The sequence below is a fragment of the Stenella coeruleoalba genome, assembly GCF_951394435.1.
Source record: "Stenella coeruleoalba genome assembly, chromosome: 3".
Taxonomy (NCBI): Eukaryota; Metazoa; Chordata; class Mammalia; order Artiodactyla; family Delphinidae; genus Stenella; species Stenella coeruleoalba.
In genome coordinates, this window is record NC_137148.1 from 163,524,861 (window position 1) to 163,539,774 (window position 14,914).

The 14,914-nt window shown below is 49.0% G+C and overlaps 1 protein-coding gene across 3 annotated transcripts in view; it reads right to left on the bottom strand.

Annotated features, from left to right (window-relative positions):
• Nucleotides 1-14,914, bottom strand: part of PBX4 (PBX homeobox 4) — a 38,596-nt gene that overhangs the window by 10,530 nt on the left and 13,152 nt on the right. The window lies entirely within an intron of this gene.

Consider the following 14,914-nt stretch of genomic DNA (forward strand, 5'->3'; position numbering starts at 1 on the left):
TGGCCTTCCAGTTCAGAGACCCAATTCTCTAACAACCTTACTTGGTCTTCAGGAAGCACCAGATGTAAACGCTGGGCACCCCTGGACAGAGCTGACCTGTGCGGCCTGATCCCTGTGAAGGCCCGCACCCTCCTAACCACTCCTAACCCAGAGCGGATAATGGACGTCCTCCTCCCTCAGGCCCTCTGTTTGCAAATCCTATTGATTCAAACTCCATGATCAACCCACCATCCATCCCCTCCCTTAATGCCACTGCTGGAACCCTGCTGCGCTGACCCCTCTCCTGCCCTCCATGACCTGTGAGGAAACCCCTCCCCTCCGATCCACTGTGCACACCGGCAAGCCAACTACCTTCAAACACTGTGCTCATCACGCCAGTCTTTTGTTCAAAGACTTCAACCAGGGCCTGCATCCACCTAAACTAAAGCCTAGACTCTGACACCTCGTACTCAGGGTCTTTCGCGACGGCCTTCCCAACCCACCTTCATGAACTTTCCCTCTGCTGGGCCCTTCATGGCCCTTCGCAGCACAGCAGATGCTCTGCGACCGTCTCAGGCTTACTCAGCAGCTCGTCCCTGAGCACCCGTGGTTGCGGCTGGGGCTCAAGAGTGACTCGAGAGGGACACACAGCACCCCGTCCCGCCCCAGAGGGCCCCCAGCACACCCTGACTCCCGGGCTGGAGAGGCCACCTCCACAGCTTCCATCACAGCTTCCGTCATTACAATTAGGGGCAGCAGTGGTCCAGGCTGGACATGCGGTGGTGGGGGCATGTGCACACCTGTGTGTGTTCATGAGTGTGTGACTCTGGGCTGCTCAGGGGTGCGTGGCAGTCTTTCATTCTTTTTTCTTGGCCGTGACACATGCCTTGTGGGATCTCAGCTCCCCGACCAGGGATTGAACCTGGGTCACAGCAGTGAAAGCGCCGAATCCTAACCACTAGACCACTAGGGAACCCCTTTCGTTCTTTTATTTATCCAACAGTAAGCATCTGAGAGTCTATCACAAGCCAGGTACCCAACCAGGTGCTGGAGATTTTAAAAAATACCCCAAAAAACCACGGGACTTACTGTCCTCAAATGAAAGCTCTCAAATTACAAAGAGAACACCATTTTCTCATATCTCTTTACGGGGTATGTGTTGGTGTGGCCTTTTTTGGAGGGGAGGTTTGAAATGCCGATTAACACAGAAAAAGCACATATCCTTTGATCTTGATCAGAACTCTGTTCTGCGAATTTACCCTACAGGAACACTGACCCCCGCAGATGCTGTATTTACAGGACACTCATGACCACCCCGTAACTGTGAAAAACCAAAACCGCCCAAATGCCCATGAATAAGGAGACAATATGCCTGTCATACCCCAGGCCCTGTGGTGTTAACAGTGCGTATGTTATGACCATCATTCATGAGCTACAAGCTTTGCTTCTTTAAAGCTGTATATTTTTGCGAATGTATGTGTATGAGGAGAAGCAAAACTTAAAAAAAGTTACCCTGTGCCTTAGTCACCAGGACCGGTCCCAGCTGTGGACACGGCCATGCCGAGCGCCTTTGCCTTCTGTCAGCGAGCGGCCCCTTGCATGCGGCCCTGCCTCTCCCTCAGCACCGCGCATCTGTCTCCCAGCACCCTGTCCCTGCCTGATCATGGTCATTAGACACTCGTTACCGTTAATTACAACAAGCTCATTTCCGGTCCCAGGGGCGCTCCTCAGCTCCCCCACAGCCCTCGATTGGCAGGCGGGGAGGCTTTGGAGACCAGGAGCTCAGCTCAGGGACACTGTCAGTTGCAGACACTCAGATGAGGTGGTGGGATCTAAAACAGAGGCACTTCCACCCAACCACCAAATTTCCTTATGTTCCCAATTTACTGTGGGTAAAAAACTCCAGTAAACCAAACAAGGAAGTAAAATAAAATTATGAATAGCAACACATTATGTTTTTTCTAAGAAACAATATGGAACTGCTATGGACTGAATTGTGTCCCCCCCAAATTCACATGTGGAACCCCCAATGTCTATGTGGAATAGGGCCTGTGAGGATGCAATTAAAATCCAACGAGGGGCTTCCCTGGTGGCGCAGTGGTTAAGAATCTGCCTGCCAATGCAGGGGACATGGGCTCGATCCCAGGCCTGGTAAGATCCCACATGCCATGGAGTAAATAAGCCCGTGCACCACAACTGCTGAGCCTGCTCTCTAGAGCCCACGAGCTGCAACTTCTGAAGCCTGCGTGCCTAGACCCCATGTTCTGCAATGAGAGAAGCCACCGCAATGAGAAGCTCACGCACCGCAAGGAAGAGTAGCCCCTGTTTGCTGCAACGAGAGCCTGCGCACAGCAACAAAGACCCAACACAGCCAAAAAAAAAAAAAAAAAGTTCAGTGAGGTCATAGGGGTGGGGCCCTAATCCATAAGACTGTGGCCTTCTAAGCAGAGGAAGAGAGACCTCTTCCTTATTCCATTCCCCTTGTGAGGACACAGCGAGAAGTCATCTGTCTGGAAGCCAGGAAAAGAGCCCTTACTGGGAACTGAACCAGCCCCAGAAAATAGTAAACCAATGAGCAGCTGTGTTCCAATAAAACTTTATTTACCAACACTGTGGTCTGCAACCCTGCTCCACAGTATGCATGTCACAGAGCCTAACATGGGTCTGAGGAAGAACCTACATGCATGCAGGTCCGGGTAGGTCAGCACACCTCTGAATCACTGCCTTCAGGTGCCCCCCCTTCCTTGGAATCCCCTCTGGATCCTGCCCCTTCTCTTGACAGTTTTCCTTCTGTGGGTGCAGTATGAAGGATGAGATTTTTGCTTGTTTTGTTCAGTCCTAATCTAGATCAGGACTCCTTGAAAGGTAGTGTCTGGTTTGCCCTCCGTCTATGGAAAGGCCAACACAGACAGAGAGGTTGCACATAGAAACCTTTATAGCAATGTGACAGAGTAATTTCATGTCTGTTGAATCTAGTGAGACTTTTGGGCTTTTTATTTGGCTGCTCCGTGTCTTAGTTGCGGCATGTGGGCTCTTAGTTGCGGGATGCGGGCTCTTAGCTGTGGCATGTGAGATCTAGTTCCCTGACCAGGGATCGAACCCGGGCCCCCTGCGTTGGGAGCACAGAGTTTTAACCACTGGACCACCAGGGAAGTCCTGGGCGTATTCTTTTGTATGCTTCCTTCATTCTTCCTTTCCATGTCCTAGTTCATCTTGCTTGTATTTCGCACTGGTACTGGGCGGTGGTGAGCCAAAACCCTGTGGCCTGAGCAGACTGTGGCTGGGTCACTGCTGGAGGCTGTGGGTATGTCCTGGAGATGCCCAGGCCCCAGGTGCGAGCTCTGGGTGTGGGACAGTCCAGAAGTGACCCTCCTGACACATGTGTAGGATGCCTGCCTCCCTGTGCATCATTACAGTCATCAGTCGTGGGACGGAGACAGAGCTGCCACCTGGAAAGAGCCTGTTAGGGTGTCCTGAGTTCCAGAGATGAGATGCTGAGGGAAAGCCCTGTGCACAGGAAAAAGGCTCACTGCAGGCGCTCCCATCGAGTGGACATAGAGATGTTAAGTGAGGAGGAGGGGGCCAGGACCGGGTTGTAAAGGAAGAGCAATCCATTCTCATGGGAAGATCTATTTAGTGAGGAAGCAAGGCCCCTGAAACCCCGAGGACGCCAGCTTGGTGGCATCACAAATGTGGCAGGAACCCAGACTGTGGGCGCTTCCCTCACAGAGAAGCAGCCCAGGTTCCCCAGCCCAGGAGTGAACACCTTAGCCGAGGCAACAGCCGAGGTGCCCGCCCGCCCACCCCACCTCTACCCAGGGCCCTGAGGGCCACATCTGTCTCTCTACGGCTGTGTGGAACAACCCTCTTCCCTAAGGACCGTCGCTGTCTTGTTCACTGCCTTGGCTCTGGTTCCTGGAACGTGCCTGGCCTCACAGAATCACGGCCCAGAAATAGGAACTTGTGCTAAGAAACCTCTCCTCAAAGGCCACCAGGACATTTTATGGACCAGTGCTACCAGGCCCTCAAGGAAGAGAGAGCCCCTTTCTGCAACAAACTGTTTTGGAGAAGAGACACGGAAAAAGCCACCCACTCACCAGACGGAGAACTCAGGGCGGGACCTCATGGGGAAGTCACATCCCAGCACATTCATGACCAGAGCCGAAAGGGCAAAACAAATGACCAGCAACCCGAAGTCAACAGCATCTGTGTGCATGTACATGCAACAAACATATGAATCACAACCAAGAAGATACATCTCTGAACATAGGTGCTTCCAAAATCTGTCAGTAAAAATCATCAACGCCAATGGAAATCAGTGTAAATGAAAACCTATCAACGTAAAGCATCACAGTAACCACAAGGAGAAAAACTATAGCTCAAAGGATGCAGAAAGAAACAAACTGAATGGGGCTTCCCTGGTGGCGCAATGGTTGAGAATCTGCCTGCTAATGCAGGGGACATGGGTTCGAGCCCTGGTCTGGGAGGATCCCACATGCCGCGCAGCAACTAGGCCCGTGAGCCACAACTGCTGAGCCTGCGCGTCTGGAGCCTGTGCTCCGCAACAGGAGAGGCCGCGATAGTGAGAGGCCCGTGCACCGCGATGAAGAGTGGCCCCCGCTTGCCACAACTAGAGAAAGCCCTCGCACAGAAACGAAGACCCAGCACAGCCAAAATAAATTAAAAAAAAAAAAAAAGAAACAAACTCATTCAAACAACACCCATTAATGAGAAAAACCCTTAGCAAACCAGGAACAGAAAGAACCCTCCTTAACCTGACAAGGGGCATCTCCCTAAACCACACCACACTTGGACTTACTGGGGACCCTTTAGAGGCACTGCTTAGAGTGAGACACGGGCAGGCTCTGTCCTGTAGGTGTTGGTCGAGCAGATGGGACCAGAGCCCGGGAAGGGACAGACGGGCAAGGTAAAGAGGGGAGACGTCACCCACTTGCAGGTTGAAGGGCATTCTTGTGTGACTGGAGTCACCCGGGGATCACCGATGTCACCGACAACTCCCCCCTCCCCCTCCCCCTTGTCCCTAAATTGGCCCCCAGGTGGGGTTGGTGCTGAGCAATGGCATTCTGACCAGCTGGCCACCCGCACTGTCAAGGGCCCGTTAAATGCTTGTTTCCGGGAGATAACTTGGAGCACAGCCTGTTGGTGTGGAGAACTGCCTGCATTTACCTTTGAGACAACGTCCCCCAGGTCAGTTTTTTAAGCAACATTCTAGATGAAGCCATGTTTTAAGTCACTGGACTTTCTCGGTCCCACAGGACTTTACAAGGAATATCCCTTTAGCAAACTCTCATCGGTTTCTGAGATCACAGCTGTCATGCACGTTAGATATTCATCAGATGGCGGGAGTATAACACTATGCAAATTCCTATCAATTCTAATTAATCCTTAATTAAAATACCTCACAACCTAAGTGCTGAAACCTCAACCAAATATGCAAATTAATTCTCATTTCAATATACTTTTGCATTTGTTAACTTAAGGCCTGCGATTCTGTCATAAACTACTGTATGAACAGCTGACGCTCTGTAAAAACGGCATGCAGTTTGCCTAGGTTTTTTTTTTCCTGTGGCAACAGGGCAAAAGGAAAAGACAGCAAAATGCTGTAATAGAAAATGCAGCCAAGTAAAACGTCTAGAAAATTAGTCCACGCTCTCCTGTGAGGCTTTGGGAACATTTAAGAGCAGCAGCTAAGAAAAACAGCACTTATGGATGGCTTCTGTCTACATTAAACAATCTTATTTCTCATCCAAAGAAATGCTTTAAATTCAACTGAACAATATCTAGAAGCTCCCGAAGCTGGGTTACCGTCACCCAAAGGCACGACCTTTACTTTGCCGAGTCCTGCACAGGGAGGTGACCAGACCAGCAACATGCACAACCATGTCCTACCCATTCCCGGGCTGGAAATCAGACTTTTAGGCCCGCCAAGGCCCTAATTTCCCTAAGAGGGATTGTCCCAGGGACTGAGGACAGTTCTAGGTGACAGTAAAAAGGAGCATTTTCTGTTAAGAGAGATCAGTCACTTTCACACCATCGCCAAGTTTACTGACAGCTACTGTATGCCAAGCCCATAACAGGGTTGGGACACTGCAGGCACGCCTGTGCTTTTGCGGGTAACAGATGCTGCATGAAATTAACACACAGGATACTTTCAGTGGATGGTTAAGCCCTAAGAAGAAATCTGAATAGGGTAACAGATGCTGCAAGAAAGTGCTGCTTCACAAGGATCTGTGTACTAAGGCCTTAAGCTATGGGCCCCCAACTGAAATCCGTCAGTTCTTGATTGGTTTTTATAACAGCTTCATTGAGAAATAATTCATGTGACATACAACTCACCCACTTCCAGTGAAGAACTCAGTGGTTTTCAGTACATTCACCAGGTTGTGCAACTACCACCTGACTTTTTCACTACCTCAAAAAGAGACCCTGATATTGGCTCGGTGCTTTGTGACAGCCTGGAGGGGTGGGATAGGGAGGGTGGGAGGGAGGGAGACGCAAGAGGGAAGAGATATGGGAACATATGTATATGTATAACTGACTCACTTTGTTATAAAGCAGAAACTAATACACCATTGTAAAGCAATTATACCCCAATAAAGATGTTAAAAAAAAAAAAAAAAAAGAGACCCTGTCCCTGTTAGCAGTCACTCCCCACTCCCCACCCCAGCCCCTGGCAACTGCTAATCTCTTTCTCCCTCTTCCGGACATTTCACATAAATGGAACCACACACTATTGTGGACTTTTGTGTCTGGCTTCTTTTATTCAGAATAAAGGTTTGTTTTTTTTTTTAATTGAACTATAGCTGATTTACAATGTTTCAGGTATACAGCAAAGTGATTCAGTTTATCTGTATCTGTATCTATATCTTTTTCAGATTCTTTTGCATTATATGTTATTACAAGATATTGAATATAGTTCCCTGTGCTATACAGTAGGGCCTTATTGTTAGCAGAAAGTTTTTTTTTTCTTTTAAAAATTTTATTTATTTATTTATTTTTGGCTGCGTTGGGTCTTTGTTGCTGCGCATGGGCTTTCTCTAGTTGCGGTGAGTGGGTGGCTACTCTTCGTTGCAGTGCACGGGCTTCTCACTGCCGTGGCTTCTCTTGCTGAGGAGCACGGGCTCTAGGCGCGCGGGCTGCAGTAGTTGTGGCACACGGGCTCAGTAGTTGTGGCTGGCGGGTTTAGTTGCTCCGCAGCATGTGGGATCTTCCCGGACCAGGGCTCGAACCCGTGTCCTCTGCATTGGCAGGCGGATTCTTAACGACTGCGCCACCAGGGAAGCCCTAGCATAAAGTTTTTAAGGTTCATCCATGTTGTAGTTTGTGTCAGAAAACTTCATTCCTTTTTATGGCTGAACAACAGGCCATTGTACAGATGGACCACATCTTGTTTCTCTAGTCATCATCATGGACATTAAATTTTTTTCATAATCCTTGATTTTCTATTTGTCTATACTAATCCACCTGTCTGTCCAACAGAACTTTCCCAATGATGGAATGTTCTAGATCTGCACTAATATGGGAGCCACTAGCTACGTGTGGCTACTGATTGAGATGTGGCTAGTGTGGCTGAAGAACGTCTTATTTAATTATACTTGATTTTAATGAATTCAAATGCAAATCACCCCTGTGGGATGGGCCACAGTCAATAGCAGCAGAGGAGCTCTGTAGGCTAATCAGAATCGGAGGCTTGATTCATGAGTCACCTGGAGCCTGTGGAGCCGAGAAAGGACACTCCAAGCAACCTGAAAAATAACCCTCCAGCTCTAGGAGATCCGCAGCCTGCACGGCCACAGCGAAATACCGCACAGGGGTCTCAGCCCCAGGGCCAGCCAAACACAAAAGGAATCTGAATTCTGGAAGAAGTCACACATTGGCCCGAAGGGTAGTCGTTGGACAGACCCAACCAGAAAGCTGAAGCTACTGATCAAGATGTTGCAACTGCAACAGACCTGAGTGGCAGAGGAGGAAGGGAAACAGAGGTAAAAAAACCCCGCTGGATTACTTATGCCTGAGAGCTCCCAGCCAGGCCCAGGAACGGTGGTGAGGAAATAGGAGGGCGGTCCTTTGTGTGAGAGTTATTACATCCACTTCCCCCACGGCAGCTGCCCGTGCTCCTTGGCCCGAGAGCAAGGCTGGTGAGGCTGGGACTTCTCGCTCCTCAGAAACAAAGTGAACCCAGGACTGACCAAAGTGAGGCACAGATGCGTACTTGAGGCCAGCACAGGGGACAGTCACAGCTTGGAGAAGACGGAGCAGGTCCCTCGATGTGAACTTCCCAGGACGCCTGGCGGCTCTTCAACGCGCTGCCCATCTGCAATCCCAGTTCCAAAGGTCTTTACGCAAGTTGGCATTCAAGTGAATTTGGAGGCAGAGCCTGACCCACACCAGTGTGTGCGACCGTTCCTGTTCTGAGGCTGTCACTGAAGGCAAGGCTCTGCCTCAGCTCTTGTCAACACCACATACGTAAAGCCTAAACAATTCTGAGTTCTGTAACGCACCCAGCCCCAAGGGTTTCAGGAAAGGGACTGGGCCAGTATTGGGTCCTCCCAGCTAAATTCAAAGCTCTCTAAAAAGGGTTTATTTGTTCTCCTCAGGACAGCTCCTCCAGATACCAAGAAGGATGGCTGTTTCAAGGGAAGGATTCGGGAGGGGGGTGTACTCCTAGGGTATCCTTGGTCTTCGGAGACTGCGGCAGGCAGGACCACCCAGACACCACACAGAGGAGAGCACAGGTGGAGGGCCTGCGTATCGACCCTGGAAGATGCACCCGTGTCCTTCCCACAGGCCGGAGGAGGCATCGGAAGGCAATTCCTGGAACTCGTGGGGTAGTGCTTCCAGGAACATTTGACAACACGGTTTACGTGGAGGATGGCTTTCTTTTCAGGATGATACGAATGATAAGCCTTGGGTTCTAAGTCAGGCCCCAGACACTCAGTCTTCCTGAACCCCTAAGCTGTACAGGATAAAGGATTTCACTTAATAGGTATCAGTCACCAGAAACAGTTTTTCACTCAACAAAAATATAAGGTGTGTACACTGTGTGTCAGGTACCAGGGCAGTCCTAGGACACGGCTCGTCCTAGACCCTGCACTCACCACTGGAGACAGATTGCAGAGGCTAGGAGCCATCATGGGTGCATGAGTGCAGCAGATGCACAGACAGTGCCCGGGGCCTGTGGGTGCAGAGTTCCCTCCCTGAGCCACAAAAGGGTGTGGAGGGGCAGCACGCAGCCTGGCTGTGGGTTACGGGGGTGCCACCCTCTCTCCGGAGCTTCCCTCTGCTCATCTGTAAAACAGGAGTTAAGTAACTGTCTGTCCCGGGCCACTGGAAGTTTGGGGTAATGATGCCAGGACTCGTGGAGCTCTCTGGCTGTGGCCCACGCTCCATCAATACCTACTGGGCTTTTAAACACTCTGCGCAGGTTTAGTGTTTACCCTAAAGGTCTGTCGCAGACACTAGCTAGAGGGAAATGTGAGAAACGTGGGTTAAATCAAGAAGCCAACGTGCTATCTCCCAGCGTGGGCACCCCAGGAGGCTCAGCCTGCAGGACCGCTCATCGGGCAGAGGCCCATGGGAAGCTGGTGCAGGATCATGACCCTGAATAGTTTTCTTTGGCCCGAGACTTGGTCATTCCTGGTCATGGGGTTGGGGGAAGCTGAGGCAGCACTGAGATCTCATTTACTTTCCTCGTGGTCCATCCTGGAGACTGTAAGGCCTGCGGCCCATGTGCTGGAAACACAGTGCTTCCATGACTGCACTTCCTACTGATACGAAAAGACACCTGGCCACGCTGAACTTGACGTTTAGGCAGCTCTCGGCAGTTGTGATGGCCAGCGCTTTGCAAGGCTGAGTGGTGCTGCCCCATCCCCGTGCAGCCAAATGTACCAGGCACCCTGATGTTGGAGCCAATCAGTGGAGAGGAAGCATGATTTTCTGAAGAAATGCCCAGATCTGACGCACGGCCTAGGCTCTGAGCCCTACAGCCGCCTTGGGATTCAGCCTGGGTGGAGTCAGAAGCCCTGAGTGTAGCCCTTGCCACCTGGGAAGATGGGACAGGGCAGCGGCGTGAGTTAAAACGGACACCTCAGCCTGTCCTGATGGCAGTAGGTCTCAAACCTTTCATTTTCTCCTGAAACTGCTGAGTTTGAAGCTGACTGACAGCTGTGTTCACACATGGACATACAGAATCAGATGAAGCAAAAGGAGAAGTGCCCAGACAGCGCACACCCACAGCTCTCAAGAAGCAGTCTCCCCAAAAGTCCCAGCATCATCTCACTAATGGGGAAAAGGTCATCAAGAACTACAGCTTCCTGAGACAACAGCTGATTAAACTACTTTGAAAAACTGCTTTTCATTACTACTAAATTCCTTACTTTGCATAGCTAAGTTGTCGATAAAAACCTCAAGGGCCCACACACCCAAGGAGCTCTGATGACAGAGCCAACTGCTGAGGGCAGTGGGGATCACCTGCCCCCGCCAAGGGCTGTTTTTTTCCCCCTGGCGGCAGGTGGGAGCTGGCAGGGGGACAGCACACCTCAGAGAGAGGCAACAACACGGTAAGTTTTTATGATGGTGATCAACATCATACAATTCAACGGTCCTGAGGAGCATGTGACCGTAGCCAATGTCTCCAGGGGATGGACACTGGCGTGTCCCCCGTGGGCAGTTTCTTCCAGCTCACAGGACTCGCGGGTTGTGCTCGTTCAGCTGTAGGAATGCTGCTTACCTGTTTCACACAGGGCACTGAAGGGAGTGCTGCGAGGGGCTAAGGGCAAACTTGTTTAAACCCCCAAAAAGCCCAACCTTGTTTACTAGAAGTCATAATATCTGCTCCCCATAATTTAATTAAGGAACAGACAAGACAGGCCATTAGACATTCAAACACCTGTGAGAGGCACCTGAGCAGGAGCTTAGTGTGGGACCTACAGGGCAAGGGGCCGTCCGCAGAGGGTGACCTGGCTCTGGGCGTTGGAGCCTAAGGGAAGCGAGGAGGGCAGCCAGTGGGAGCTGGTGGGGGACCCGGGTCAGGGGCTGAGGTGGTGAAAAGGGATGCACGTGAAGGGGGGAGGGAACGACTGATTAAATAAGTAGAAGTACTGAGGATGATGGGAGCAGGGTTCTTATTGTCAGAGAAAGGAGTTACCAATCTAGAGAGAGAGAAAAATAGAATGAACCCTGTGGTGCTGAACCAGAATTAAAGACACTGAAATGAGGGAATTCCCTGGCCGTCCAGTGGTTAGGACTCGGCCCTTTCGCTGCCGGCTCCCGGGTTTGACCACTGGTTGGGGAACTAAGATCCCATAAGCTGCCTGATGCAGCCAAAAAAAAAAAAAAAAAAGATACTGAAATGAGCTCATGGTTTTCAATGTATGCAGATACAGTAAAAACAGACATGAATGAGTCTGTGTACACATATATATGCATCGCCCGCAAATACTCCTGAGCTCTGTGCCCTGAGAGTGACCAGAGCAGTACCACCTCAGTAGTAACAAGCATACCCGGGACCAAGAACTACTCTAAGTGGAGCCAGGGCTCCTGGAGAAATGGCTGACCCCGGGCCGGCAGCAGAGGGGAGAATACGAGCCTGGAACATGTCATGGCAGCAAGGAAGGGAATGCTCAGAGGCTGATGGAGACATGTCAGAAGGACATGAGCCAGCTTCAAGGGTCTCACGCTAGCCAACGCGGGGACAATTTGAGCGTCGAAATGAGTGATAATAGTAACTGTGATAAAATAAGACTCCATGCATTCCATGAATCTATACTGACACAAAATACGAAAATGAATAAAAGGGAAATTGAATGAGGGATAGTCTCAGAGTACCTCCTACAGAATACTTATTACAAAGGGAAAAGGAGCAACTTTAAAAAGGAGGAGTCTGGCAGACACTATCTCACTTGAGTGATCAAAGTTCAAGTCATCAATAGGGGACAGAGCAAATGTGGGCACCACTGAGCAGCCTCTGTGTGAGAAGAGGCGTTGCTTCATTTTGAGGATGTGTAGCAGAAATCTAATCATGAGGAAACACCAGATAAACCCAGATGGAGGGACTTGCCTGTGATCTTCCAGATGGTCAAGGTCATGAAAGTCAAGGAAAGACAGGGGCTTGTCACAGATGAAACAAGACCGAAGAGATGTGATAACTAAACGCAACAAGATTTTGACCTTTTTGTCCTTTTCTATAAAGGACATTATTGGGACAACTGACAGAGCCTGAATGAGATCTGCGGATTCCATGGTGGGTGGGGTATCAGTGTTCCCTTCCTGACCGTGACAGTTGTCCTGTGGGTAAAAAGGAGACTGTCCCCGTTTGTTGGAAACGCACTCAAGTGCGCAGGGGTCACGGGGCATCGTGGCAGCAACTTACTCTCTAATAGTTCGGGGAGAAAATGTATTTGCGTGTTCTTGGAACATTTATGTGAATCTGTGATTGTTTCAAAATAAAAAGTTAAACACACACAAACAAACCTATGAGAACAGACATAGACCACTCAAACTACAGTGGCTTTGTAAACCAAATGGGATATAAGCTTTTGGGTTACAGAGTGCATAGAGGGTAAAAGAATTAGAACAGAAATATACCCCATGCTGGCTCTTATGAGAAAGGAAAGTGGTGGGAAAGATAACAGATAAAATGTTGACTTCTACCTGGGTTAAGGAGTGACACCATGAAGATCCACAATGAGATATTCCTTTGAAATAATATGATTCCCAAAATCTGCTGTCATCAAACAGAGTCTTTCAAATACAAACAAGTGTAAAAGGATATCATGTCCACTACAATGGGATACCACTTCGCAACCAACGCGATGGCTATTATAAAAACAAAACAAAACAAACGCAGAAAATAACAAGTGTTGGAGAAGATGTGGAGAAATTGGAACCCTTGTGCACTGCTGGTTAGAATGTAAAATAGTGCAGCTGCTGTGGAAAACAGTCTGGCAGTTCTTAAATATACAATTACCATGTGATCCAGCAATTCCACTCCTGCGTATATACCCCAAATAACTGAAAGCAAGGTCTCAAACAGATATTTGTGTAGATATTAGCATCATTATTCACAACAGCCAAAAAGTGGAAACAACCAAATGTCCCACAATGAATGGATAAACAAAATGTGGTCCATCTATATGATGGAATATTATTCAGCCATAAAAAAGAAGCAAATTCTGATACATGCCACAACATGGGTGAACCTTGAAAACATTATATTAAGTGAAATAAGCCAGTCACAAACGGACAAATATTGTATAATTCCACTTATATGAGGTACTTAGAGCAATCATTCATAAAGACAGAAAGTAGGATGGTGGTTACCAGAGGCCAGGGGAGTGGGGAATGGGGAGTTAGTGTTCAGTTTAGGAAGATGAAAAAGTTCTGGAGATGGATGGTGGTGACGGTTGCACAATGATGTAAATGTACTTAATGCCACTGAACTGTACACTTAAAAATGGTAAAGTGGTAAATTTTATGTTATGTATGTTTTATCACAATAAAAAATGTTCCAACTGTGTGTGGGGGGAAATATCACGTCCTTACAGCATTTGGGTGAAACAAATGTAGATTTAAAATTGAATTTCTCTTTCAGTCACCAGATAACTACTGGAGGCTGGCACCACACCCATAGCCTTATATGTAAGAACTCACACAGTCTTCAATAACCGTGAGCTAAGTGTTGTCACTGTCCCCAAGTCACAGAGAAGGACTGGGGACAGAGGAAGTTTCAGTCACATGCCAGGGTCATGGAGCCAGAGGTAAAGCGGAATTCAGACCCTTTCACTGCTCTCTGCCACCGTCCATGTCAAGTACACGTCAATCTTGCACCAAAACCGTGTTCAGAAATAAACATACTTTTGTACCACATACAAGCCCACAGCATACTCAAGCTTGTTCCACAAGCCCCAGCATACTCAAGTGCTACGCTCCAAAGTGACACACGACATTCAAATAATTGATCTCAAGAGACCAACTCACTCTGGACTTCCCTGGTGGAGCAGTGGTTAAGAATCCGCCTGTCAATGCAGGGAACACGGGTTTGAGCCCTGGTCCGGGAAGATCCCACATGCCGCGGGGCAAGTAAGCCCGTGAGCCACAACTACTGAGCCTGCGCTCTAGAGCCCGTGAGCCACAACTACTGAGCCTGCGTGCCACAACTACTGAAGCCCTCATGCCTAGAGCCCGTGCTCCACAACAAGAGAAGCCACCGCAATGAGAAGCCCGCACACCGCAATGAAGAGTAGCCCCCGCTCGCTGCAACTAGAGAAAGCCCGCCACAGCAACAAAGACCCAATGCAGCCAAAAACAAAAAGAGAGACACCAACTCACTCTAAGAAATCAAGTGACAACCCTTCTCTGATGATTTTGGTTTAAATGATGTCTTCACCATATTTGTGGCTTCTCTTGTAAACCATCTTCAAATTGCTATTAACCTTGACCAAGTGATCAAGGTCAGTGGTCCTATCAGTGATAGGACTTACTGACAGCACATACCTCCGACACGATGCACTGAGGACACAACGTTGCTTCTGTGCGATTCCTGCCACAGATGCACAACCTCAGTCTAATTATGAAGAAACAACGGACGAACCACACTGAGGGACTCTATAAAATAACTGAGCAGGTCTCAGCAAAAGTATGAAAGCCACGGATGATGAGGAACAATGGAAGAAACTTCATAGATTGGTGGTGACTAAGGAGACACGTTGACTAAATGCAGTGTGGGATCCTGGACCAGAAAAAGGGCATTTAGGACACAACCTGGGGAAATTCAAATGGGACCTGTTGCTCAGTTACAGAGCATTGTACCAACATCAATTTCCTGGTTTAATCACTGCACTATGGTTCTGAAGGTGTTGCCATTAGAAGAAGCTGGGAGAAGGGTATACTCTCTGTACTAATTTTTCTTCCTTCT